This window comes from Gadus chalcogrammus, chromosome 6, assembly GCF_026213295.1.
Source record: "Gadus chalcogrammus isolate NIFS_2021 chromosome 6, NIFS_Gcha_1.0, whole genome shotgun sequence".
NCBI classification, from domain to species: Eukaryota; Metazoa; Chordata; class Actinopteri; order Gadiformes; family Gadidae; genus Gadus; species Gadus chalcogrammus.
This window is the reverse complement of record NC_079417.1, coordinates 20,177,084-20,203,700: the sequence shown is the minus strand read 5'-3', so window position 1 is coordinate 20,203,700 and position 26,617 is coordinate 20,177,084. Positions and strand designations below refer to the sequence as shown.

General features: G+C 44.1%; 1 protein-coding gene across 6 annotated transcripts in view; it reads right to left on the bottom strand.

Moving 5' to 3' along the window:
- ncor2 (nuclear receptor corepressor 2) overlaps positions 1-16,414 on the bottom strand; it is a 111,648-nt gene extending 95,234 nt beyond the window's left edge. For all 6 annotated transcript variants that reach the window (XM_056592390.1, XM_056592391.1, XM_056592395.1 and 3 more), the window contains exon 1: positions 15,786-16,414. The gene's annotated coding sequence lies outside the window, so the exon portion shown is untranslated. The remainder of the gene's footprint in view (positions 1-15,785) is intronic.
- Positions 16,415-26,617: the final 10,203 nt, after the last annotated feature.

Sequence of the window (26,617 nt, the reverse complement as noted above, 5' to 3'; positions counted from 1 at the left end):
AGGAGAGCAGAACATGTTCTGTATACTTTATATACTTGACCAAACTCCCCACTCCAGCAGACATAGTGAGTGTATAGCCTAAAGGGCTGATTATGGTCCCATGTTCACGTAACGCAAGGGGGTTGCGGACCCTCCTTGTGTCCACCGCAAGGGCCTGACGTGCGCCTCCCAAAGATTCTAACCTTCCGTCGAGGAGACGCAGCAGCAAGGGCTGTGATTGGTCCGCTCACCAAAACCTGATGAAGAACCAAAACTGGTTTGCGACTGCGTCGGAGCGTCTGGGTGGTCCTTGTGTTGTGTGACGTGGGACCGTAATCAGCCCTTTAGTGCCATGCCCTCATTTTTCAAGCTCATAGTGCAAATTCATAATGAGTTGGTGAGAAGATTAAAGGTATGAAATTTAATTTCTGATGCGAGGGGTTGCTAGATGAAAGACCTTAACAAAATAAGTAGTCTAAAGACATTGTGGAGTAGCATGGGTGTTATGTTAAGCTATAGATAATGTTATGTGGGGTAGTTTACAGCTATAGATAATGTTATATGGGGTAGATTACAGCTATGTTATTTAGGCTAGGCAAGCACTGTTATCCATTGTCAAAACAAATCATACTAAACTTTATAACATTACCCTACAAATAACTAATCTGGGAACCAGACGATCTCATGAGCTCATGTTTCATTTGCTCTGCAGACAAAAACCTTTTTGCCCGGTACCAGATAGACAGACCAATCAGAACCGTTAATCTAAAATCAGGCGGGATAAATACAATGAGCGCCGTAGAGGCATTTTAAATAACAACAAAGATGGCTCCCGCTAATGTAGAATTGTACGTTGCTTCCGTAATCCAGACTAGTGATGGATTTAATGATTCGTTTCCGTGACCCAGTTCGCATGATTCAGTTTGCCAAGAGGAGTCGTTCGCGAATCGTTCGTTCGTTCAGTCGAGGGTCCGGTAGCACTAACTCCACTGAGTCTGACTGACTCAGGTGAGAACCGTGCAATGGCGTGCATTCCATGATGCGATTTACCACTACCGGAAACCAGGCTGAACGAACTAACGATTCGCGAACGACTCCTCCCAGCTCAGTCGAGTTTCCGGTCAATCGATTCACCGGGAACTCGAATGAACAGGGAGGAGTCGTTCGCGAATCAGCCTAGTTTCCGGTAGCGGTGAATCGCATCATGGAATGCACGCTATTGCACGGTTCTCATCTGAGTCAGTCAGACTCAGTGGAGTTAGTGCTACCAGAAACTCGTTCAGTCGAGTTTCCGGTGAATCGAATGGTGAACAAGACGAACGAGAGAAACGAACCGGTTCGCTTTGTTCGTCCTAAAGACTCGTTCATTCGAACCGGTTCGCGAACGACCGAGCCAACACTAATCCAGACCGTATTGAACGAATTTGACGGCATGTTTTCAGTAAAAGAAGAACGAACGACTGCACCTAAAGCTTGTTGAGCAAGCATGTTGCTTGTGTACAATTCTTAAGCCGCTCAGTGCTGCGTCACCCGTTAAGTTGCCATGATTGGTTGTTGGCCTATCCAATTGGTCCAGAAGCATTTTGGTCTGGGCCCATTGATGCCGCCCCATGGAAATCGAAAATGAAGGGAGAGGTTTCAGACAAACTGCTGTTAGGGGTGTTATGGTACACTGAAGTCACGGTTCAGTTCATACCTCGGTTCAGTCATCACGTTTCGGTACGAGTTCGGTACAATGAAGGGAAAAGAAAAAACTAAAATGCAGAAGGCAATTCTTTTTTATTGTCTCAGGTTGTACCACCTAGTATCATACAGTCTCTCCCCCGAGCTAGCTGCAACAGCCTGAACTGTGTAATCTAAGATGTAAAAACAGTAAACAATAAGTACCCCACATCACCCCCAGACGTAACTTGTAAACAAAATCTCTTATTTATGAAACTGCAAAGTACACAGAATTTGCGCATTTCCACCGGAGGGTGCAGGTCGGTTCGGTGCGGCTTGGTGGAGTAGTGAAGGTGCTTTTCGGCGCAGTTCAGTTACGGCTCGCGTTTCCACCGGCGCCGACAGTACCCTTATGGTGTTGGTGGAGGGGGGGTAAACCGGATTGCGATAGCCGCGGCAGCACCGTTAGCATTGTGACCTCATAGCAGCTCGACATAGTGTAGCCTGCTAATAAATCCAAGGAAAAAGAAGAACGAGCACAATGAGCAAAGATCAACCATGTAGGACGGCAAACTTTTGTGCAACATTTTCTTCAATAAACAAAGCTTTCGCCGTTGTCCAGAAATACCTCGCAGATAATGTGTTTATTATCCCCGTCTCACAGAATTGTGAGACGGGGATAATATTTTGTCGACCAATCAACTGACTACGTGTGTAGCTCGAACCTGCACCGGCACCCTTTCTGCGTCTCAGTTGTCCCTGAAGATCGCGGATGTCAAAGATTTCCAGACCCACCAAGTGGCATTGGACGATAAGAACGTCAATCAAACAGTCGTACTGCACTCCCCCTCCCCCCACGCGACCCCTTCGTGCACGTACTCAAAGCTTGTGACCCAGAGCAAGCCTCTGTTTGTTGTTATCCTGCGGTGGCTACTGGAGCTAGCTAGCTAACTGGCTAGCTAATGGCTCACTCTCGCGTATCTGTGTTTGCTCGTGCATGATTGCGCGTCCATGTACTTGGAATGGGTGGAGTCAGAGTCAGCGTTGAAGGATAGGGGGTAGGACCATTTGAGTTGTGTGTTTTCAAAATCTGCTGGCGTTGTCGCAAATCCCATACCCAACCTTTAAGTAGAATGAAAGTAAAAACACAATTGCAATACATTAGATAATTTTTTGTGCCTTTGCGCATCACGTCGTTTCAACTTGCAGGCAGCACGCACACTAAAAGAAATGGTGACCAAAAGAAGCTTAGTGTGGAAGTATTTTGACCGGATTGGTGAAAAGAATGTGCAATGTAAACTCTTTGCAATGCAAAAACACTTGCCTATACCGGCAACCTCCGTTCCAGCGGAGTCTTTTCCATGGCGGGCTTTATTGTAGATCAACAAGAAAGAGTGATGCAGTAGGTGGGGCGGGCTTATGTGTTATGTTAACTGGAAATGTTTTAGACATACTGTATTTCCGTCTTACACATAATATATTTTTGTTGATGTTATGTTATATGCGCCACATGCGTAATGCGTGGCAGGCTCATAAGCTGCAGTTCTGTTGACATCCAAGCCCACCAGTGCTTATACTTTTTGCTGTTGTGCTTCAGTTACTTGAATCTAATCAGTTTTTGCCTTAAATTTACTTGAATCTAATTTCAGTTTGTGCCTTAAGTATGCAATACTGTTCATTCATATTCTTATTCATTCATACACTGATTGAGTGTTTTTTCCCTAAAATGCTCAATAAATTGAACAAATTGGATTTGATATCCTTATTTATTTGACTAACAGATGGAAAACAAATTCATTTGTTTAGTGAAGACCAGATCACGGAAGCCCTTCAGGCTACATTATGAGTGCGCAACACTTCTTTTATTTTTTTCACTTTTTGGTTAACCGGTTACTAAATTTTTGAAACTGGTGTCCCTCAAGGCTCTGTACTTTGGCCTCTTCTGTTCTCCCTCTATACCAGATCTCTGGGCTCGGTAATTGCATCACACAGCTTTTCCTATCACTGCTATGCTGACGACACTCAGCTATTTCTCTCTTTCCCCTCATCTGATAAAGCCCAACGCGCATATCGGAATGTCTGGCGGACGTCAGCACCTGTACAACTGCCCATCACCTGAGGCTTAACCTCAACAAAACCGAACTCCTCCTAATCCCAGGGAAAGATTGGCCACACATGGATTTACTGGTCACCGTTGAGAACATCACTGTATCTCCTTCTCCAACTGCCAGAAACCTTGGTGTGGTATTGGACAATCAGTTATGCTGCACCGCAAACATCACTGCGGTGGCCCGATCCTGCAGATTTGCGCTTAACAAGATCCGCCGAATCCGGCCCTTCCTCACAAGGGAAGCAGCTCAGCTTCTAGTCCAATCACTGGTCATCTCCTGCCTCGACTACTGCAACTCACTCCTGGCTGGACTTCCTGCCTCTGCGTTTAAACCTTTGCAGCGCATCCAGAATGCGGCAGCGCGCCTTGTGTTCAACCTACCGAAGTTCTCCCATGTGACCCCCCCCTCTTCCGGGATCCCACTGGCTCCCTGTAGTAGCTCGCATCAAATTTAAGACGATGGTACTGGCATACAAGGCAGGCGACGGAACTGCCCCTGCCTACCTCGAAGCATTGCGAAAGCCACACACCCCAGCTCGATCCCTCCGCTCAACTACCTCAGCTGGACGTCTGGTACCGCCATCGTAAGAGCTAGCAAAGGCCGTTCAGCGAAGTCACAACTTTTCTCGGTTTTGGGACCTCAGTGGTGGAACGAGCTCCCTGCCGCTCTCAGGACTGCAGAGTCGCTCACTATCTTCCGAAAAAGACTCAAGACTCACCTGTTCAGAGTCCACCTCGACTCTGCATAGCCACCCTCCCCCTTCTGGCCACCATTGTACAATGTATTGTGTTGTATTGTATTGTATTGTATTGTATTATAGTACTTAACTGTGTAGCAACTGCAGTAGCTCCCATCATTGCTGTAACACGGGGAATTGGTTAGCCTAGCAATTGTTGTACTTGCACTTGGTTCTATGAACATCCTTTCTGTACCGACAGCGATATATTGATGCACTTCTTATGAAAAATGTACTTATTGTAAGTCGCTTTGGACAAAAGCGTCTGCTAAATGCCCTAAATATAAATGTAAACAACATGGTTAGACAACCAACAAATGTGTTCGATTTTTTAGCACTAACCCTAAACAAAAAGAAAGTAATACAAAAAAATAACCAGCGCAATTACAAACTGTTTACCAAGGAAAAGATGTCTAAGCATGGTTAAAAAAAACAGGGCTTCAAGAGGCTAATGAGGGTCATGTATGCCGATTACATGCTACTCTATTTGGTTTACAGATTTATTTATCATTTATTTAATCAATGCTCAGTATACTACCACCAAAATGTTTGAGCGATGATTGAAACAAGGCATTTGATGTGATGGGAATCACAGCAGTCTTATCTGTCACAGTAGATATGTCATCTGGAAAACCTTATATAACTATACACTGTTCATATTCATAACTCATCTATTGTCTACATCTACATAACTGTACAAAATACTGTACTCAACCTGCACTTTGGTATTTAATGCTTCTTTTGCACTTCTGGTGGGATGCCAATTGCATTTAATTTGCTCTGTACCTGTACTTTGCTAGATGACAATAAAGTGGAATCTGTATTATTAGTGGAATCATTATTATTTTATTTATTCAGTGTTTAATGTAAAGCCATGTTGGCTCAACCTAAGGTTTTTGACCTGTTCGTTCTGATAACCAGTTTTTTTATATTAGAAACCATAATTCAACTTTCATTAAAGAAACTTGTTTCTTCAATGTTCTTTGTTCATTGGTCCCAATAACACATTTCAAACTGGTTTTGTCGTGTGCAAACCTCTTCATCCTAGCACACAAGACATGTATCCTAGTACACAAGACGTGCAGGCTGTATAAAAGGCTTGTGCCACATCACAGGAAGCAAAAATGAGGCTCCAAATATAAGAATTCCCCATGTAGTCGCCCCGTTACCGTAGCCGATCGCACCATCTTCATAAAAAAATCCAGATAAACGAACTGGTCATATTTATTATGAAAAGCTAAGTAACAGCACCTCTTCTTCCAGGTAGCTGTCCTTTTTATTATCATATTTATCGTGATAATTATCCATAAATATAAAAACAACATTGTGATTAATTTTGGCCATATGGTCCGGTGTTACATCCCCAGGAAATGGTTGGACAGCAATGGTTGTATATATTACAGGTTCAACTGACTAGTAAAACCTGTACTAGTTAAGATTGACAATGTATTTGATGACAGTTGTTTGGTATTTCTGGAATTCCTAGCATTCCCCTGATATGTCCATTGTCCCCCTACCTCCAGATAGATTTCTGAACATGAAAAATATATTATTTCCAAAACAGACTTGTTCGACTTACAACTTCAGAATAGCAGAAGACTATGTTGAACCCATCCAGACCAGCAGTACTGGAAGGCCAGACCCTTACAGTGCTGCAAAAGCTGAGGAAGCATTTCACTGAGATGGAGACAGTGTTTGTGTTCACTCAAAAGAACAGTCTGGTCTGATCTGTACCAGCGAAGAGAAATCAGCTCAAATAATAACAAAAAGCAATGACTATCACTGAGAAGAAGAATGATATTGTGTTGTATTATTCTAATCAGAAATCTACGTTTTTGCAATGTGTCGACGTCTGAGCCTTCCTCTGAGAGGGACCACATTGGATTCTGGATGATAACACTCTGGGAGCGGGTCAAGTTCCAAGTAGAGTCAGCAGCACGTTCTACAGAAACAGACCAGGTATTCATTATGAATGTGAATTTAATTATCAAATACTCATCCCCTGCCTCATGTCCATATCACTCCTTTGTCTAGTCTAATTGCATATTACACATTTTACACATATGACACATGCCAGAGCAATGGTTCTGGTAGAGGGACTTAAGGACAGCCCAGTCAGACAAACACCCTGCTCTCTTGTGTTGGAACGGAGACTATGAGCCATGTCTGTCAGACCTAACTCTGTCATACCTGTGTGTACAGGCCTTCTCTACCCCCAGTGAGAGTGTTTTCTCTACTGCTGGAGATACCATCAGCCCAGAGAGATCACACATCCTTCCGGAGAAGGCCGACAAGCTTATCTTCCTGCAGTAGTGTTGACTTTGTCTTGCAGACATCCACTCTGCACGATTCAACTGCATGTTGTTGTGATGTTCAATATTTTTCTTATATTTTATATCCAGGTGGCAGAATATAAAAAGGACCACCTATTCAATGAAAACATTTTACAATATATTTAAATGCAAGTGAATTTTTTTTAAAGAGAGTGAATCTTTTAAAATGAACGTACACAAATGGAAGGCACTTGACTAAGGAAATGGCATTCCTGCAACAGAGTGGCGAAAAAGGGGTACGACCAAATCTCTGCAGCTACAACCAAATAAAAAAGTGCAACCAGTTCCATCAGCACAAAATGTTTATCTTGATCCCTGCTTGGAGTCACATACCGTACATCACCATCAATGTATGCTTCATCAATCCAGATTTGTGGCTGAGCAAGAAATAGATGGGAAGGTGATTTTAAGCCAAGCCATCAATTAACCAAGTACAGAAAATGAGCCATTTTTTACATCCAATTTCCTAAAGACTTAAACAAAAATCATGATTGTCTATTTGGTCTTCCAAAGAGAGTGACAATCAATAAAATGACATCTGAGGAGAGCAGAGCATAGAGGAGAGATAGCGAAGCAGTGAGAGAGTTGAAGTGGGCCAGTGATTGGTCGGACTGTTTGTCCAGATGTGGTTCCGCCAGCTGTATCCAGGCTGGACAGCGGAGCAGCTATTGGATTTCCTGCCTGTTCCCCCTGCTGCCAACAGCACGACACTATGTGGATTACATAAGACCTTTCCCTCCCACTCCCTATTGGCGGGGCCCAGGGATGAAGCCTTCACACACCACCACAACAGCCAAGTATGAATCCTCGTAACCATGGAGGCACCGGCATCCAACCAAAACACACAGGGAGGGGGAGCTTAAAAGATACCGCTTCTGTTCACACAGACACATAACCATTCAGAGCAATATAGGCAGATCAACAGACCGCTGTACGGTGATGCAAATAATACATCAAACGGCCTCGGGGGGAGAAACCGGACCCAGGTGGCGGGTGTGCGTGGCATTACAGTTCCACCTCTCAGTCTTTGTGCGGCGTGCAGCAACGGCTCACACATCCTGCTCAGAACCCTAGGCTCAAAGTGGAGCCGGAAGAGCACGGGGAATGCCTTGCTTTTGTTGACCTACTTCCTCCGATTAATAATTTAGGAGCACTGAGAAGGATCTGCACCACTTGGCGGTGTGGAACCGCCGTTTGTGCCACACGGCAGCAGGCTACGCCGCCCGGAGCAGCCAATAATCCATTTCACATGCTTCCTTAGGGGTGGAAGTCAACGGGTCTGATTTAGTGAGTGGGTGAGGAGGGAGTGATTGCACTGCATCAGTTTGTGGTAGTGTTCCTGTTGTTAATGGTATGGCAATGCTTCAGTATTCTTCAAACAGAGATTCACAAAAGACAGATAACAGACCTGTTTCATTCTGCTATAAAATGTGGGGCTTTCTAGGTTATACAGCTTGGGCGATTTGTGGGGAAAACCCAGACCACGTGTTAACATATTATGAAACCTTGGAATACAGTCAAGTCCTTGTTCTACTGCATGCCAGTGTCTTTTAAAAATATAATTGAATGTTGTATTACTAATAGTAGGACATTAAAATACGTTGAAATATGCATTGTCAAATATATATAAAATACTAAAATACCATCATTAATTAAGGGACCAAAAAGGCTGGTGCAAACTCAAAAAAACATTACCTAAGATTAAACTGAAGGTAATGAATAAAAACAGATAGACATCAATATCAGACAATAAAAGAGCTGAGTAAAACAGCTCTAAATAAAAAGAAATAGGAAATAATGTGTTATTTTCTCCATTACTAGTTCTTGTTTGTGTCCCGCTACGAATAAGAAGTGAATGGCTCCATATGCTTTCGGCGTCACATGAATAACGATTTTTTAAACGAGTCAAAGCCGTGTTGGTATTGACGGCTCCTCAAAATGCAGGAAGAGGGGAAACTAATAGGCTCATTTTATTGAATCATTTGGTTTGTTAACTAGACGAGTCTGCCACATAGCCGAAAAGCAGGGAGTGTGATCAGAAAGATTTTTATTGTTTGCCACTCCCTGCAACAGCTGGCTCTTATGCTAATTGCTTGATGGAAGATTAATCTTTACAGGCTGTTCTAATGTATACAAAACATTTACACAACATTATTTATCATTTTCCGTATCATTCGGTATTTCATTTAGTCACTACCACCACCACCGAGTCATCCCCGTTACCCATGCCCCGTTAGAAAGCGCTGGCAAAACGACGGAAAGCAGGGGTCAGTGAATTATTATTTTTTTATATCAATGAAATAAACGTACATATATGATCATTTATCACAGTACTTCAAATGTGAAGATCCAACATCAAATGCTGGCTTGCAAGTCCCAAAGCAGTCAAGTCTCGAGTAAGTCCAGACCCCCAGCTGTAGTCCCAGCAGGCTCCCAGTCCAAGTAAAATCACTAGCCTGATATTGGGGACAAGTGCACCATCGTAATTACGGTGTCGGCTTAGCTCAGGAGGTAGAGCAGTTGTCTTGTAACAGAAAGGTTGCTAGTTCGATCACCAGCTCCAGGTGAGTGTGTCCCTGAGCTAGACACTTAACCCTACCTGCTCCTGACGAGCTGGCTGTCGCCTTGCATGGTTGACTCTGCTGTCCGGATGTGTCAATGTGTCTATTAACCGATAGTGGCTTTTGATAAATGACCTGCTAAATTGTACCCAGTGAAGTCTTGGACGATGTGTAGTCATTTTCCTGGCAGGGTTAAAGAATAACATTATCTACTTGGTTTTTCATTTGGTGGCACCAAATGTCACATACCTCTTTTTACTAGAGCTGTCAATCCTCCTCTATATCCCATTCCTTATTATTTGTAATATTAGAATATTAGAACACAAGGCGTGATACCAAATGCTTGAAAATGTTAATGTACTGCTTTATCATATCTTTTATCATATCTAACGCTATGCAGGGTTATAACTGCATTACATTTCGAGAATGCTTCTTGGGTCCATAATGCATACTACACTAGCCCATATGGATTTCCAAATCATTGTCCAAATGCTCCATTAATCCACCTTTAAATCCAGGTTGATAGACATGCAATTTTTGCCATATACGGAGCATACCAAGTATGGAAAGTGAACAGCAGGTGATTAGATTCGGTTATGGTGATGGCACCCCTTTAGTTCGTACAAAATTGTGTTATCCATCTCGTCTTCCCATTGAAGATTTGATTTCTGACTTCTAATAAGCACCTAAAAAAAAAACAGAATGAAATAGAAGCATGTGGTGCAATAGTCCAAACACAACACGCATACCAAATTTGGCCTACACACCTTTCACTGGACCACATTCCTCTACTAAGTTTTTTAGAGTACAGAATTACTCTGCTACAAACTGGCACACAAGAAACCAGACTACAGATATTGCAGGAGACAAGATTTCATAACCATGTTTCCAAAAAAGAAACCCCAAGCTAATCTTCATGTTAAATATAAACACACCCCAAAGCGGCAACCAACATTCAAACGCAATGTCCTCTAACAAGCTGTCATCGCTGTTGCATAACTGAGTGAAGTGAATCAATTACCACAGAGCCACATCCCCTCTCTCCCTTCCTCAACTCCACTACAACAATTTAAAAGTAAATCACAGTTAAAATTGAATAAAAACAGCAAAAGCAATACCAAGTGCAAACTCCTAGAATTCTACTCCTCCAAAACTATGTCTTCTTCTGGGTGAAAATATAAATCCTCTCCTGAGATCACCATTTGCTAATTGTGACAATCTGATTATTACAATTGTATGACCTTAACCATTACTCCTTAATTCGTCACGTTGCATTTTAACGCAAGGGCAGGCGATTTGGATAAACCACTAAGAGTAAGATAGAATTGAAGTTACATTGGTCCTCATTCCCAGCAAGACCATGCGTGACGTGATTGTCATTCTTGCAACAAGATAAGGACTACAGGATTTTTTCCTAGATTGAATTCTGCTCACATAATGAGTTATGACTGCCCTTTTCAAATAAAAGTTCTTCGTTCAGTTTCCCTAATATATACATTGATCTAATATCATGTCCTTCCAATACAATGACCAGTAGTTGGAGAACAAATGTAAAACACTGTAGTAGGAACTTCCAATCAAGTCCACTGTTGGCAGGGCATTAAGACACACAACAAACAAACAATGAATGTGCAGGCTAAATTTGTCTGTACTAAAAATGTCCCCGTGTTTGAAAAACCTTCTGGCCCTGTAGATTTAGGATAAACAATTAAAGCCTCAGGTCAGACCAGCTAACATTTGTGTTTTCAGAAGCCACTTTCTTTTGCTTCATATTTGTTTCGAACATTCATGTTTCTGGGGTGGGGGTGTAGGCGCGGGCAACACAGAATAGGTTATAGGTCTGTAGAGTAAACCATAACGGCTTCGAGCTCTCCGAAAGTTAAGAAATAAAGAAAGACGAGGAACAACTCTGACGTGAAACAAGGGTAGTTCGACAAACCAGAAAGTTGGAGCTCGTAGAGTAGTCTAAAGATATATGAAGATAAGATATAGAAATACATAAAAGCATAAACAGTATAAAGAAATGTTTTATTCAACATCAGTTTCCCACGAAAAATATTTGAGTAGAGGGGAAAACCTCTGAGAAAGAGGCAAGCAATAACGTAGAGCTGTACACTAGAATTGGTAAATCATCTCAGTCGACTCACATTCTCAGTCAAACAATGGTGGGATTGGGATAAATAAAAGACTAATGTGCATATCTTTACCAAATAAAACAGGTTAAAGAGGCTGCTGTCGCCAAGATTGGGAGTTGGAAGAAACAGAATAGTCAAATAAACCTCCCAGAAAAAGCGACCCAACTCTCTAACTTTCTCGGCCATCGAGAACTGTGGTGGAGCGTAGCTATAGGTGATTGAGGGGAAAGGGCATCTTCGCTGTTCTGCTGAATTGAATGGTTCCACATTTGTTCTACATGCTGAAATGCATCTTTCACATTAGGGCTTGGCGAGTTTACAAGTCTATAATTCGGTGCATCTTATTCAACCTATTTTTTCTACTGTATAAATGGGGACCATAGCTTTTATGATGTTTTATGTCACCACATCTGTGAGCGCTTGCCCCTGGGAGGCTTTCTTGTCATAAGGAGTGACTGCCAAGGTCACCAGGCGCTTGTGGCTTGAGCTGGCATCTGAATCTCTTGGTACTACACACACCTGCATGTCTGTGGCAGGTGCTGGAAAAAGACGGTAGTGTTCTCCATGAACTTGGCAATATGTCTTATGTGATTGTCAACATAGTAATCTATCCCGTTTTTTCAAAGTTACTGTAATAAGAGCTTCAATTTAGCGAAAACCAGAGTAAAATCCAATATTTTGCCATTCTTCCTAAAACATAGGTGAAAGTTCCACCATCTCAAACCCATGTTATGGTCTTTTCGCGACGCAGAGTTGCCCGTTTGCTCTTCGACGTGGTGACCAAGGGACACCGGGGGCGAAGTGTGTGTGGACATGTAGCGCTCGGTCTGGTCTCTGGGCTGAGATTTATTTTGATGTCATTGTCCCAAGTGAGGGTTAAGCTCCTCAGTATAACACCACGTTGGGTGGGACACAAAAAAAGTAGCACAAAGATGCCGTGCCCATCCATCCCAGAACAAAATGCATTTTATAAATGGTTTTTGAATCCCAGCTGAGACAGCCAGGTAACTTTAAGTCAAAACATTATCCGTAAGAGGCCAAACAAATACAAAGGAGATATAGCTACTTGTATAGGTCAATTTACCTCCAAATAAACATTCAAATCTGGTACACACACGTACATTTATTTTATTTTCCATTCCAACATAATTTTATACATACTTATGTCTTCTTTCTTTCATTTAACAATTCATATTCAAATTCAGAACATTTGTTGACAGCCAAACTGGTTTTGCCGTTCAGCCATTTCACAAACCATCCGAAAGTAAAAATGCTAAATACTTAAACATTGAGCTTTTATTAAACCGAGGAACATTCTGTACAAACACAGGATCATATTGCATTAGTGTCATCATTACCTGCGCCACAGAAGCTGATCATGTTTCAGTACATAAAATTAAACCCGTTATTAAATCTCAATGCATTGCTCATCTCAAATTCAAATGTATTACTTTTGAGGTCCAGCTGAGGAGCTCATACCCCCCGGCCAACAAAGACAGGCCTTTGCCCATTCTGTTGTAATGAAAACCTCTCTTCATAAATCCTACTGCGACTCTGTGAAAACCAGGGAGTGACAGGCCCAGAGTCCGTCTAGCCACCAGATCCCATTAACCCCTGGGCAGGGAGTCCCAATGTACCAGCTCCCCTTTGTGTTACGGCCACAATAATATAGCCAGCGAGGACAACAGCGATGTGTGTGAGCTAGCGTATGAGTGAGAGAGATGAATCTTCAAAAGAGAACATGTGATTTGTGATATGAGCTCCTGGCCATAGGGCAAATACGGTCAACCCTGGCATCTTGGAAAAGCATTTCAATGTAACAATATCTGTAAATTGAAAACATCCCGCCATTACAACATATGATGCAAGCACCTACATAGACACCATCACAACCAGTGATGGCATTTATCAGGCCCTGATTGACCAGAACATTTTGATTTCACATCTCTGACCCATGCAGGTTTATGTTTGAATTGTGGATCATTCATAAAGCCAACATACAAAAACAGAATGATGTTTGGTTTGTTATTAGAAACATCAAACTGCCAATCTTGGAGAACAATTTGGACCCTAATTTGTTCGAAAATACTCAAAACAGTTTTTTCTGTCCTGCCAATTATGAACTCTTGTTGCCGGGAGTAAACATACTTTCTGAATATAATTGTATTCACCCCTTTTAACCTTCCAATACACCCTTCAGGCCACATATAGCCCAGAGGTTTCAAGGTAAAGGTATCTTAGAATGTGTGTCAAGTAGAGAAATGCTTACTATTTAATTCATGATTCAGGCAAAGCAATTTGTTTGTCTGATAAAACACGTTTCACTCCACTTAAAAAGACAAATCACAAAAAAACATGGTAAGGTGATGGCTGAGTGCAGACAGCAAACAGACGGGTTATATTTAATTCTAGCAACAATCACGATTTAGGGAGGTGCAGGGTTCCTCATGCATTCATTCATTGTATATCTGACAATAAAAACTGACGCGGTCCTCAGTTCAGTTTCATAGTGGCATTAGGCTTCATATTCTGAGCAGAAATCTAACTAGCAGTAAAACTGCCTCCCCAAGGCACCATACTGAGCCTGGGATCATCTCTGGCCTCATTATCCTCTTGGCTCAAGGGGAGCCAGCTCCTCATGCTCCTTTAACCCCTTCCCCTCCTAACACACTAGACAAAGTACGCCATTATTGCCCAGAACTTGAGGACAGCTGCACGGTCTAATCACACACCATGGTGGATTATCATTAGACTTTTGTGATTTTAGTGGTGCCGTTTGGCAGCTGACCCTTTTTAAAAATTGAGGAGCAAGTGAGGGAAGGTTCACTGGATAAACAAACAAAAACAGACCCTCTAAGCATACTAGACAGCGTGTCCCCTGGCTTGTGATGATGAGAAAATACAAGAAGCCTTATAAAACATGCTTCATTCCAAAAGATCAGGGAAATTGGTGCAATATACATATGCAGCAATGAAATTCCAATATATTCAAATACACTTTCAACTCCATCTCCATTTTCATGTTATTACCCAGGGTCTTGCATTGCAATAAAACATAAAACGAGTTGATTAGACCTTTAGTCCAGTGTAAACAAACAGGATTATGTTCTTATAGCCAAGAAGTTACAAGCCCTCACAAAAAAAAAAGATTAGGTAACTGTTTCTAATTTGGATAAATTGTCGCCAGTTTTAAATGTACAATACAATAATGCTAATATTATTAATAAATACGAAAAATTGAATTAATTAGTTGATTAGTAATTAGTTAACCGAGCAATGTATTGTACGTATGTCGATGTGTTAAGTGTCAAGTTTGATGCAAGTTCTTAAAATGTAACAACAATGTTAATGTGTCGCCCGGTAATACATTACCCAATATAACTAAATAACACATCTCACAAGTGGTTCAGTGTTATTTGCATGAGGAGAACAACGTCCTCAGTAGCCTGTTAAAACACCAGCATACTGGCATCATCAATACCAGTACCTATAGTGGAGATGAGTGCCCCGCGGATGACAGATCGCAGCTTCGCCTGACATCAGGCTAAAACGTTTTGTGTCAGGGCGATGTCTACATAGACATTATCCTAAAGGGAAAATATCTACATTCACATTATCTTAAAGGGAGAATATCAACACTTAAGTCTGACAGTGAAGCGCTCCACCATTAGTCAAGATCATTGCCCTGACTGTTAGCCAACTGCAACTGTTAACTTCAAACCAATGTTTACAAATGTAGCCAAAGCGCCGATACCCCCCCCCCCCCCGCCCCATACATTAACCAACGCACGACATGGGACTAAAAGACCCACACAGGTCTAATATTAATATATATAAATTTGTTTTTCATCACTAGACGATCCTTAAATCAGAAGTAAAGCTAGCGCCACTTCCCTGGACCCTAGTTAGCATCGCTAGCTGCAGCATAACCTAGCCACATTAGCCATGTAGCACGTGTTGTTCATTATAACTGAAATAAATAACATCGTCTCGAGCGCGTTGTCGGCGTGACGGCGCGGAGTCCGTCGGCCTGCGCGTCGAGTCTAACCGTGAGTCCCAAAGGACCGGGAAACGGCTTTATTTCTAGATATAACAGACAACAGTGAGGAATGTTTCCGCTCCAAAGCATAGCCTGATCCCAGCGTAGTAGAGCCCGTCTCCCCTCCCAACAACAACACGGAGCCCTCCTCCTCCACACCGCGGTAGAGAGGGCGGCGAGCTAACCTTAGCTGCGGGTAAGAGGAGACAGTTCGGCGGCGTTATCTTACGCTTGTTCGCCCGTCGTCGAGAATCACTTCAGATCCGCTCGCCGCTCGCTTTCTTCGATGAACAATTGATGTATTCGTTTTCCCGAAATAATCCACATGTAAAAAAAAATGTTTCCGTTTTCATTTGCTCAAACGGCGGTTTGGGTAATAACTGTTTCCACACGCCTACTGGTCCGGTGCTCCTTCAGCGGCCGCGCTGCTGCTACGAACCACAGGCTGGAGCGTCTTGTGGATCGGCTCTCTCGATAGGTCCCCGGCTCTCTCGCTCCTCCTCTCAGGAGCGGCTCCTTTCACTCCCCGCACACACTCATGGCCCAGAACATTATATCAGAAACGTCGAGAATTGCGTTTCAGCGTTTCTGTTTTTTCATTGCCGCCCTTCGATTCTACTTTTAGATGAGTTGTTTTACGTATCGATCCCCGGTTCAGCTGTAACCGTTCATGGGAGGTTATGAATGAGACATAAACGTCTCCCACACATGTGATAAACATTCTGAAGTGAGACACTATAATGGGTCATTTCAAGTCCTGACACTCAGAGTCTGCATCTGTTCTGACTGCACTGTTTGATGCCCACTGGCAGAGCCAAGCTGTGAACACACTGACTCTACATTGAAGAATAGTATTGGGGAGATGACAACAGTCCATGCTGTGAGCAGAGGTGATGAGTGTCCTCTGTTAATGGTCTGGATCCTTCCTCCTTGGTCAAACATCATAGCGGAAGTCAGCCTTGAAAGTCATTTCTCCATGTTGCAGCACATGTTCTTTTACATTTAAGACTTTACCATTTCCATTCCAATAATAACATGGCAAAAAATGGATCTACAAATAGATTATTGCATATATTTGTATGTCTTTATAAATTAAATACGTCTACCACACAGAGACACACATATTATATCGTAAATATGTAAGAAATTTTGTCAGTTTGTCTTGTTTTTTTAACTAGGAATTCAAACCACTCTGTCAGGCTTGTGTTGACCTACATTCTGCTGATGTCAGGTGATTATGTTTCTTTCTGCTCTGCAGTCTGGGAGACAGCCAGCTTACCCTCCATCTCTCCACCACCATCTCTCCATCAAACCGTCACAGCACAGGAAATAAGCGTTTCCTCGAGCTGGGGTGGGCTGGAGCTCGCCTCGTATCAGGATTATCTATCCCCATCTTCGGTGATGCCCAATTAGTCGGAGAGCTGATAAAACCAAGCACCTCTCACAATGCTGGCTTAGAAGTCTACATCTGTGCTTCACGTGTAGGCACCAGGTTTGAAACTCAAGACAGATCATAGTGGGGGTTTACTGAACTGATATGACATGAGAAGCATGTTTATGAACAAACAAATGAAGTGACTAAATCCCAATCACTGCATTTTTCTGTGCATTTTAGGGAACCTTGTTAAAAGGGGCACAAGTTGTGCTTCCTTTTCTGTTTTGATGGATCCATTGAGGTTATATCACTGGTTCAGAGATGAAAGATAATGCAGGAGAGCGAGAGAGAGAGAGAGAGAGAGTTCAAATCCCATGTTCCACACATTCAACCAAAACCATTGTTCAGACAGTGAAAACATCCCCCCCACCTCAGCATTGGTTTTATTCTCTATTTGTTTCTATTCTGTTATTAATATGCGGTTAATAAATGAGATAAGGCCATGGACCTTATCTCATTTAGTTCGTATTGAGATTTCATGGCTAACGAATACTAATCAATCACCCAGTTGAGAACCCTACTCTGCCCTTCTTCATTTGCGGGACCAGATGTATCTTAAACAGTCGTTAATATACTGGCATTAAATGTCAGCTTTTTATCTGCTGCATAATCTAGGTACATTGTGATCAAAACAACAGCAGATGATAGAGGACTGCGTGACGGGTAGGTTAGTCTCCCCTTAGGCCAGTGTTTGTGTGTTCTGAATTTATATAGTGTTGTATATCACCACTTCAAAGCTCAATGCATTTCAAAAGGGCATCCTCTATCTGCCTCTCTAAATGACACAAGCCTCTAATCTCCAGGAAGAAGGATTCAAAGCGGATATAGAGCAGAGTCAGCATGTCATAGTTTGTATCGTGAGTCAACACTTGTATTAAAGCAATGGCCAATTAAGGTGTGTGTGTGTGTGTGTGTGTGTGTGTGTGTGTGTGTGTGTGTGTGTGTGTGTGTGTGTGTGTGTGTGTGTGTGTGTGTGTGTGTGTGTGTGTGTGTGTGTGTGTGTGTGTGTGGGCGGGCATCCGCCTATTCAAAATCAATAAAATATCTAGATTCAAAAGAACTTAAAGCACCTCCATGCTTGCTTCAAACCTCCCAAGGAAGCTAACAGGGTCAGGGTTCCAGAACTGATGGATTCTAGTGTGGCATGTGCTTCTATTTATAACATGGTTATAATTACATGTCTGGTCCTTCCTTTGGCCGTGATGTACATTTTTAGTCAAGGAATAATTCATCCTGCCACTGCTGCCATTTATTATTGTCATGACTCTGAGGTCTGAGGCAAGTCTGGGAAAATGTATTCTCCACTCCCCACAGAGGCTGACGAAAAACAAGGAATTTGTGTGAGTTTGTGTGCTTGTGATACTTGCGCAAGTATGCAAGTGTGTGTTTGCATGTGTTTTCTTTTCATTTTGTAATAAAACAATTGGGAAAGAGACTGATCTTTGTGTTTCTCTTCCAAAAAGTGACAGGGACATTTGTTTGTTAAATAGAGATATACTGGGAGATCAGGGGATCGTGATCCAGATTTCAGATTACTTCATAATTCACGGCACTGCATTACTGGCAATTGCTTGCAGGCAGCACTAAAGTGCACCGCAGCAGTAGGAGAGACCGCATCGCACCCCATATAGTGTAACTAGGCTGCACATTTCTGGAATTCCAGACCAACATCCTGTGTCAGCCTATACCTGGACACCAGCCAACACACGCACACATTTTTTCTCCCCCAGTTATACCTTTTCTCTTCCTTAAATCACGCGAAGGAAGTCAAATTGAAAATTTACATTGGTTTCTCTCTGGACTGGAATGCAAACTAAAGGTGTATTATTTTCAGGATTCAGAAATGTGTCCTTGTTCCCTCCACAGCAACACTATACCGCTGTAGGGCATTAGTTTCACATATTGTTATAATCTGTGGCTTGAAAAAGGTCAAATTAAACAGTTTGCAGATTTAGCAACGCTGGTTTTATTTTTCCCTGACATGCCCAGAATAACCCAGTGCTCAATGAGGTGTTACATACCAGTACATCAAATGTCTTCTTTCTTTTCAACCGAGTCAGCTCATCTAATACTTTTGCTTCATTTGGAGCAAGGCATACGGCATATCATCTTTAAATAAATATTCTGATATGCTTAAAATGTGCATTGATTTGTTTTCTGTCAGCGTAGACTAAAGAGACCGGTGGGTTAGTAGGACATTTTCACACCTGTCTTGGTTCTGAGCAGACTACTCTCTCTCTCTCTCTCTCTCTCTCTCTCTCTCTCTCTCTCTCTCTCTCTACACAGTTCTCACATCCTCTTTCCGATGAAAAAGGATACAGAGGAAACTGATTTATGGTCTTTCTCAGACTGAGGCCTCGTCATCTCGGGGCGATAAGGAGGCATAGCAGTCATCTTTGATGAGCCAGTCGTGCATGTATTTTCTGGAGCAAATACTAGGGGTATGATGTGGGGGCACCCCATGACTCCTGCCACAGCAATGGGGGAAGGATCAATCTCAGTACCAGTTCGCCAATAAACCAACGAGCTAAAGGCAGAGCACATCTCCGGCTGGATGACCGACGGAGGGATTGACATCTGACCCTGCAGTGGAGATAAGGACTCTGCAGGCCTTCCAAACGTACACAAGGACGTGATAAGGACATCACTCTGCTCTCGGAGACCAAGCCAGGTCGGGCCGCGGTTGATGCTCTGTAAGCTGAATTGCTGCCTCTGCCATAGTCAATTCAAATAAGGTTGGAAGTGCTGAGTTGTCTCACCCTGCAGATTACATCAGCAGACGCACACTATACTGGATACACTTTGAAAGCCAGGGGCCAGGCCTTGAAGAGAAAGCAAATACCATCCATTTGTCTCTTGGCTAATGTTGCAATAGGGTGCTGCTGCGATCTTCACCCAAGATCAGCACCCAAGCCACTTCCCCATCAAAGAAAGCTCCATTATTTCCTGGGAAGATATGTGTGGGAGGCAAAGCACGACAATTTCCAGGAAAGGCTTTGAAAGGGACTGGGGTATACGTATGGTTGCCATAGCAGTGGAAGAATAGCATTTGTTTTATTTTGTTCGTTTCTATGAGAAGGTGAAAGTGGGAGGGTCCACACGAGTGCAGCACCCCAATAAATAAGGCTAATGAAATGGCAGTTGAGTGTGGAGAGAGGTGGAATGGCTGGTTAGGTCTCACCCACTGTCTGATTTATCCCCGGTGTCCCCGCGAGAGCTGAGGGGAGATCCATTACCTCACCTCATCAATAATGTCCCAGGGACAGGGAGAAGGCCTGCTGCTTTCCACTCCCAGCCTCCCCCAGGCTTCCTCCCTCCCTCTCGAAGGGGGAGGGAAGGGGGGGGAATCTGTTGTCATAATGCTGTAGCACAGAGACGTCTCTTGGCTGTGGAATGTGGAGTGTGTGTACACCTCAAGGTTGATGGCGGTGCTCAGCCGCTGCAGTAGAGAGCCACTATGCATCGCGCCGCTGTAGAGCAGGGGAGTTAAGTGCTGTGATTTTGATCCACAGCAATATTATCCGGCTCCTCATAATCAGCCATCTGAGAAGCATGTTATGCCCATAGTGGCACAAGTGTCAAGGTTATCTGATTGGCAGTTGGAGCAGTATGTGTACTCACTGGCTGTGTCAAGTGACACAGTTGGATAGCACGGAGGGGAAGTGTGCTATTCCAGCAAGTCAATGTTTGACAGAATGCCCTTTCACCCAGTTCTTGGCGAGGGCTGTCTGCACGATAGAGAGGTCTCAGAAATGATGACGCAAGGAAATGTGTCAACACACAAAAAGGCAATCCCTTAGTGCAAGGCCATTAAGTCCCCCTCTTATTAATGGGAGAAATGTCAGCACGTCAGTATTTCGATAAGGAGTAAATATTAGTCTGGTTGATGAACCCGATCATCATCAACTATATAAGCCTCACAGGAGATATGTGACGGTAATGTCAGGCTACAAGGTTACATTATCGTCTGGAACGTGTTGACAGTGTATTAAAGGAGAGGAGATTGAAAGCAGAAAGATGTCTGATTGCAATATTAAAGTCTTCCACCTGCTGAAGACGTCAGAATCTACGAGAGGGGGGGGTGATAGGACAAATGTGGTGCCGTTAGAGAATGAGTGCCATAATGATTGAAGTCTTCTTCTCACTCTGCTTTATTAACTCAGCGTATGTTTGTGTGCACGGCACGCGTATGAGAGTGAGTGTGGGAGTGTAAGCTTGTGTGAGAGAGAGTGCATGTGTTTGTGTGTAGAAGGCACTCCGTCAGAGCTGACAGAGAAGCCCTGAGGAAAAGGCTTTTTTCTTAAAGCAGTCAAACAAGTCACAATGACACACACACACGCTCGCACAAGCACACACACACACACACACACACACACACACACACACACACACACACACACACACACACACACACACACACACACACACACACACACACACACACACACACACACACACACTCAAGTACACTCACACTGACATCTATCTCCTTTTCACCCATACCATATCTTTGTTTCTTTGTTTTGTGCTACTCTCAGCTAAACAAATGTTGGACATTGATCAAACAGAGGTTCTCGCTGCTTATCCCAGTTTAGTGATGTAGGTCGTGCCTTCGTCATGTGACCCTCCCTCATGTATTTCATGGGCCAAAGGTACCTTTTCGCCCACGTCCAAATAGGTCCATCAAAGTCTATGGGCCTGCTGTGTTTGAAACTACACTGTTTATATTTGTGTTCTTGTTCATTAGTTTAGCAAAGATCCCTTTGATGCAGAGTGACTTCAGGTGATGTTGGTCAATCAAAGTGTACAATCTATATTGGAGCACCTAGAAAAGTTAGGTAGCCATTGCATATTAGTGCAGAATAAATTCTGAATGGAGCTATTATAATGAGTCATCATAGCAAGCAGAAAGAGTTCTTTAGCAACGGTATTATGCGTTAATGGTATTCTGATGCATACTATACATACAGCACCTTTGGGCATGTTAACCCACTCCACCTTCCCCAGCTATGCAGAGAGCCAGGATACATCAGGGGAAACTAAGGCTTTGTTTTACACTGACGTTTCAACAGGCCGAAGATTAGGTTTCCTAATGAAATGAAAGACAGAGACACAGGAAGTGAGAGTGTTGTGTCACTAGATGACTCTGATGTGTCGCGGAGCGTTCTCGACCTATGCCAGCAGAGCTATCGCTCCGCTCCCCTATTTCTGACACCTTCTCTCTTTCTTTCTCTCTCCGCCAATGATCCAGGCTCAGGCTCTGCTGGGACTCGATGCCACCCAAGATCCAGAGTGTAGCTCGGATCTAACGGTCCCACTCGGTAGCCACAGCCACTACTCTCACGCCAGTACCCACTTCCTCAAGTTGCTCATCGTGTGTTTCGGTTGTGGCTGGTTGTGGCATCGACCATGTACCCACTGCTCGGTCTCATGGGCCTTCACGTGTCGAGAACAGTAAGGATGGGCAGCACCGCCACCTCACAGCCTACATCAGGCCTTCGGAGCTCCGGTGATATTTAGGGAAAGACAGAGCAGATAAGGGGTGGATAGATGCTGGGAGGCAGGGAGACTGCTCCTTGGCTGCCAAGACAGAGAGGACTTCTGGCTGTACCATGAACACGTGACACTAAGGGCCCTTGATGGGGCGGAACACCAGGGATGACTGTTAGGTGAACTGTGTTTTATGTGTGAAACGCATTTTGTGAAAAGAAGTGGAAACGAAAGGGAAATTAGGTGTGGAAACAAAACCAAAAATACACTTCTGTTTTATTGGTCTCTGTTGCAGCTCCTGTTTGAATCAGCTGGTTTAAATGTTGTATTGTATCATCACAGCCATATTCGTTCGCAACATTATGCACAGAGCATTTGGAAAAGGCAGGCACAGGCAAGACCAACCCAGGCGTGTGTTGATCACTGTGCACAACATTCACAACACTGTGAACCTTTTGATTGAGAGGTAGAAGCTTATGGCAAACGGGGCACTATATATATGTGCGTATACACACCATACACTGAGCCAGGCTTATGGAAGTGTCGCAAGGGTGTTGGGGGAGGAAGAGGGAGTTCTGCGTTTCTCTACTGACACCAAGGTCATCTCATGCCCCGCCTCGCAGCCAGGGAGGACACTCCGTCAGGCAGAGGGGGAGGGAGGAGAGGGGTACCTAATCCCCTTGAAAACAGTCGATGCAGGAATTCAGGGTCCAATGGGAACAGAGTGACATGTACTGTGTAACGTCATCAACCATGCAAATCGGTCAAATAAACACACGTAGGTGTTCCTGGTTGACACCTGGAGACCAGATCTGCTCCATGCCTTCCCTTTTATTTACATAAGGGTTGAAATATCCCCCTTGTGTGTATGTTTGCACAAACCCTCTGTGCTATTTTTGTTTATTTGTCATGGCATGGTAAAACGCTTACATATTGGTTTGGGTGGCATTTGGATTTGGTTTAAAATACATCTCTAGAAAGTCTGGGAACGCAGGGAAATGAAGTTCAAATGACCACGTGGTTGTCTGAAGGCATTTGTGTACATATCACTGAAGCTGGATTTTGTCAGAAGGGCTATTTCTAAAACGCAAGAAAGAACTATTTTCCACTGTCCTATTTTTTTCTCCTCTCATATGTCAAACCCAGCAGCATTAAAAGGGGCTTCAGCCATCTGGAAGGAGAATACCTATTTTAAATTCCTTTTCAAGGTTTCTTCCATTTGAAATCCTTCAACCCTAAACCTGAGAGCTCTGGGCCACAGGGAGGTCTAGAAACTCCCTGTAAGTGTAGACCTGCAGAGCTCGTTCAGATCGTTATGGCGATAAAAAAAAGCTAGACTATATAAATAAACTCAGTTTTAATTGATTGGCTTTGAGAGGATAATAGGCAATGGAAAAGTCCCTCAATTGTCATTATGAAGTGTAACAGAATAGGAATTTAGTGATCCACTGCCAAAGGGGGTGAGTCACATCCGATCGGAGAGATTCTTGTCAGATGTGGGGGAGAGAGAGGTGTGTTTGTGTGGGAGAGAGGGAGGTTCGGTGTGTGGGAAATATGATATGGAAGTAGAATTCCAGACTCAAAAGCAGAAAATCCATACATTTTATCGGTTCCATTTCATTTTAACACACACACACACACACACACACACACACACACACACACACACACACACAAGATCGACTCGTTCACATCTGGTGTCTGCGTGCAACGCAGCTAGGCTCAGCGCCCTTAGAGAACTATGCAGTATGCATACATGCACTCACTGAAATGGGGTCGGAATTCAAATGACTAGAGGTCTTTAATAATACCTCCATTACAAGAATGGTGTCTTCCCAGTCCTGAACACTGCTCTCTCTCTCTCTCTCTCTCTCTCTCTCTCTCTCTCTCTCTCTCTCTCTCTCTCTCTCTCTCTCTCTCTCTCCCCCTCTCTCCCTCTCCCTCTCCCTCAATGAGTCTCATGCTGCCTCCCTGACTTGATGCTGACTGGATGCTCGTGGTTCCTATAGAAGAGTGCTTCCTCAGCAGTACTTCAGCTCATTTTGATCTAGGTCATGATCGGTGCGCAACCAGATGGTGATAATGTGCCCCATTCTCCTGTGTTGCCTTTTAAGGGGTCAGGGGTGTTGGGTGATTAACACACAGGATGTGACCTCCGGTCCGCCAGTGGCTCCTTGCGGCATGGATGTGGGCTGGTAGTCCAGCCCTCATAATGACATTATAATTAATGCCGCTCTTTGGAAATCGTGTCCTCGTCCGCTTGAGAGCTTTCCCGCTGTTTAACCCTTTGCACCCCGTCGCCATGGATACAATCACACAGACACATCATACACTCAGGTCGATTGGACATCATAAACGTGTACGCTCCTGTTCGTCTCCGCCCCTGGTTTCTGTTAACTGGTCCTCTGATTAAGATATTTAAAAGGGGAATCATCGCTTGTGTTTCATTGGTGCGACAGGACGTTTTTCTTTGTCCATCAATGATGGGTTTATGGGTTCTGTTACACGTCAAAACTACTTGCGACCCACCTTTTTTTAAACAGAAAGGACAACGCATCGCATGACATCTTCACATGCCTGACGCACAACCTTAAAAATAAATAAAATACCCCTAGCCCAGCTAAAGCAGCCCTGATGGGCCCCTGTTGACGCAAATTTCATTCAGTACATTTGCCGTTCCCAGTCCAGGAAGAGAGGCAGAGACATGAGGCTCCAGGAGGGGCCTGTGAGGAGCATTGGAGCACCAGAGAGCTGAGGGCCGGACTCGCTGGGAACACACAGGATTTATGGATCTGAGGTTCTGGTGCTGGTTGGGGTGAGTTTGAGAAATGAGTCGGGGGAGGGGTGTCACAGAACCCTCCCCCCTCCTCCTCCCCCCTCTCCCTCCCCCTCCTGGTCTGTGGTGTCTGGCCATGGCCTGTGTAACCATGATCACAGCCTGTCTGGAGAGGCCATTATTGAAGGAATCAATCACTCCCCGACCTCCAGCCTAACCCCCCCCCCCGCCCCGGTCTGCCACCCACTCGTATATCTAACTACAGAAGAAGACCCCTGCGCTACTTACTGGATCCACTTGGAGTGCATTACAGTGTGTGTAAATGTGTGTGTGTGTGTTTGTTTTTGCGTGTGGTTTTAAAGCTTTGTGTAGTTTTGTGTCATTATTATATTTCGTTTTTTTTATCTAACAGTTTACATCTGTCAGAGGGACCCTTCATCCGCGTGTGTGTGTGTGTGGTTGCGTGAGTGGTTGCATGTTTGCGTGAGTCTCGGTGTGAGTTCCATGAGTTTCTGTGTGTGTGTGTTTGTGTGTGTATGTGCGTGTGAGTGATTTATGTGTCTTGTCCGGACTCCAAGGGAGCTCGGAGCGGAAAAAGCCTGCCCCCCCCCCCCGCCCCCCATCTCTCTCTGTGTGGGGGAGAAACAGGGAGAGGGGAGGGGGTTCGTTTCAGGGAGGCTCCTCCCGAGGCACACAAAATGAAGGAGGCAACTTGATTCTCTGGAAGTACGCTATAGCTTATCAGCTGGATATGACGGCACTGCGTCGGCATCCAGAGATGACCTCTTAGCAGCCACCAGGCCAGGTGAGCTCTCTCTCCCTCTGTTTCTCTATCTCTGTTCCTCTATTTCTCTATCTCTGTCCCTCTCCCTCTCTCTCTCTCTCTCTCTCTCTCAAGCTCTCTCTCACTGTCTCTCTTTCTCTCACTCTCACTGTCTCTCTCACTCTCTTACTCTCTAGCTCTAACACTCTCTAACACACTCCCTCTCTCTCTCTCTCTCTCTCTCTCTCTCTCTCTCACTCTCTAGCTCTAACACTCTCTAACACTCTCTTACACTCTCTCTCTCTCTCTCTCTCTCTCTCTCTCTCTCTCTCTCTCTCTCTCTCTCTCTCTCTCTCTCTCTCTCTCTCTCTCTCTCTCTCTCTCTCTCTCTCTCGCCCTCTGGCCAGTGAACCACTGGAGCCAGTGGGAGACCACTTGTTATGGTCCCGCTAAGGCTGGGAGGGGGGCTCGTGTCGGGCGGTGTCACACAGCAGGTGGGCGGCCGGGGCATCCATGCAGGCAGGACTACGCACACAACAATAAACACACACACACACACACACACACACACACACACACACACACACACACACACAC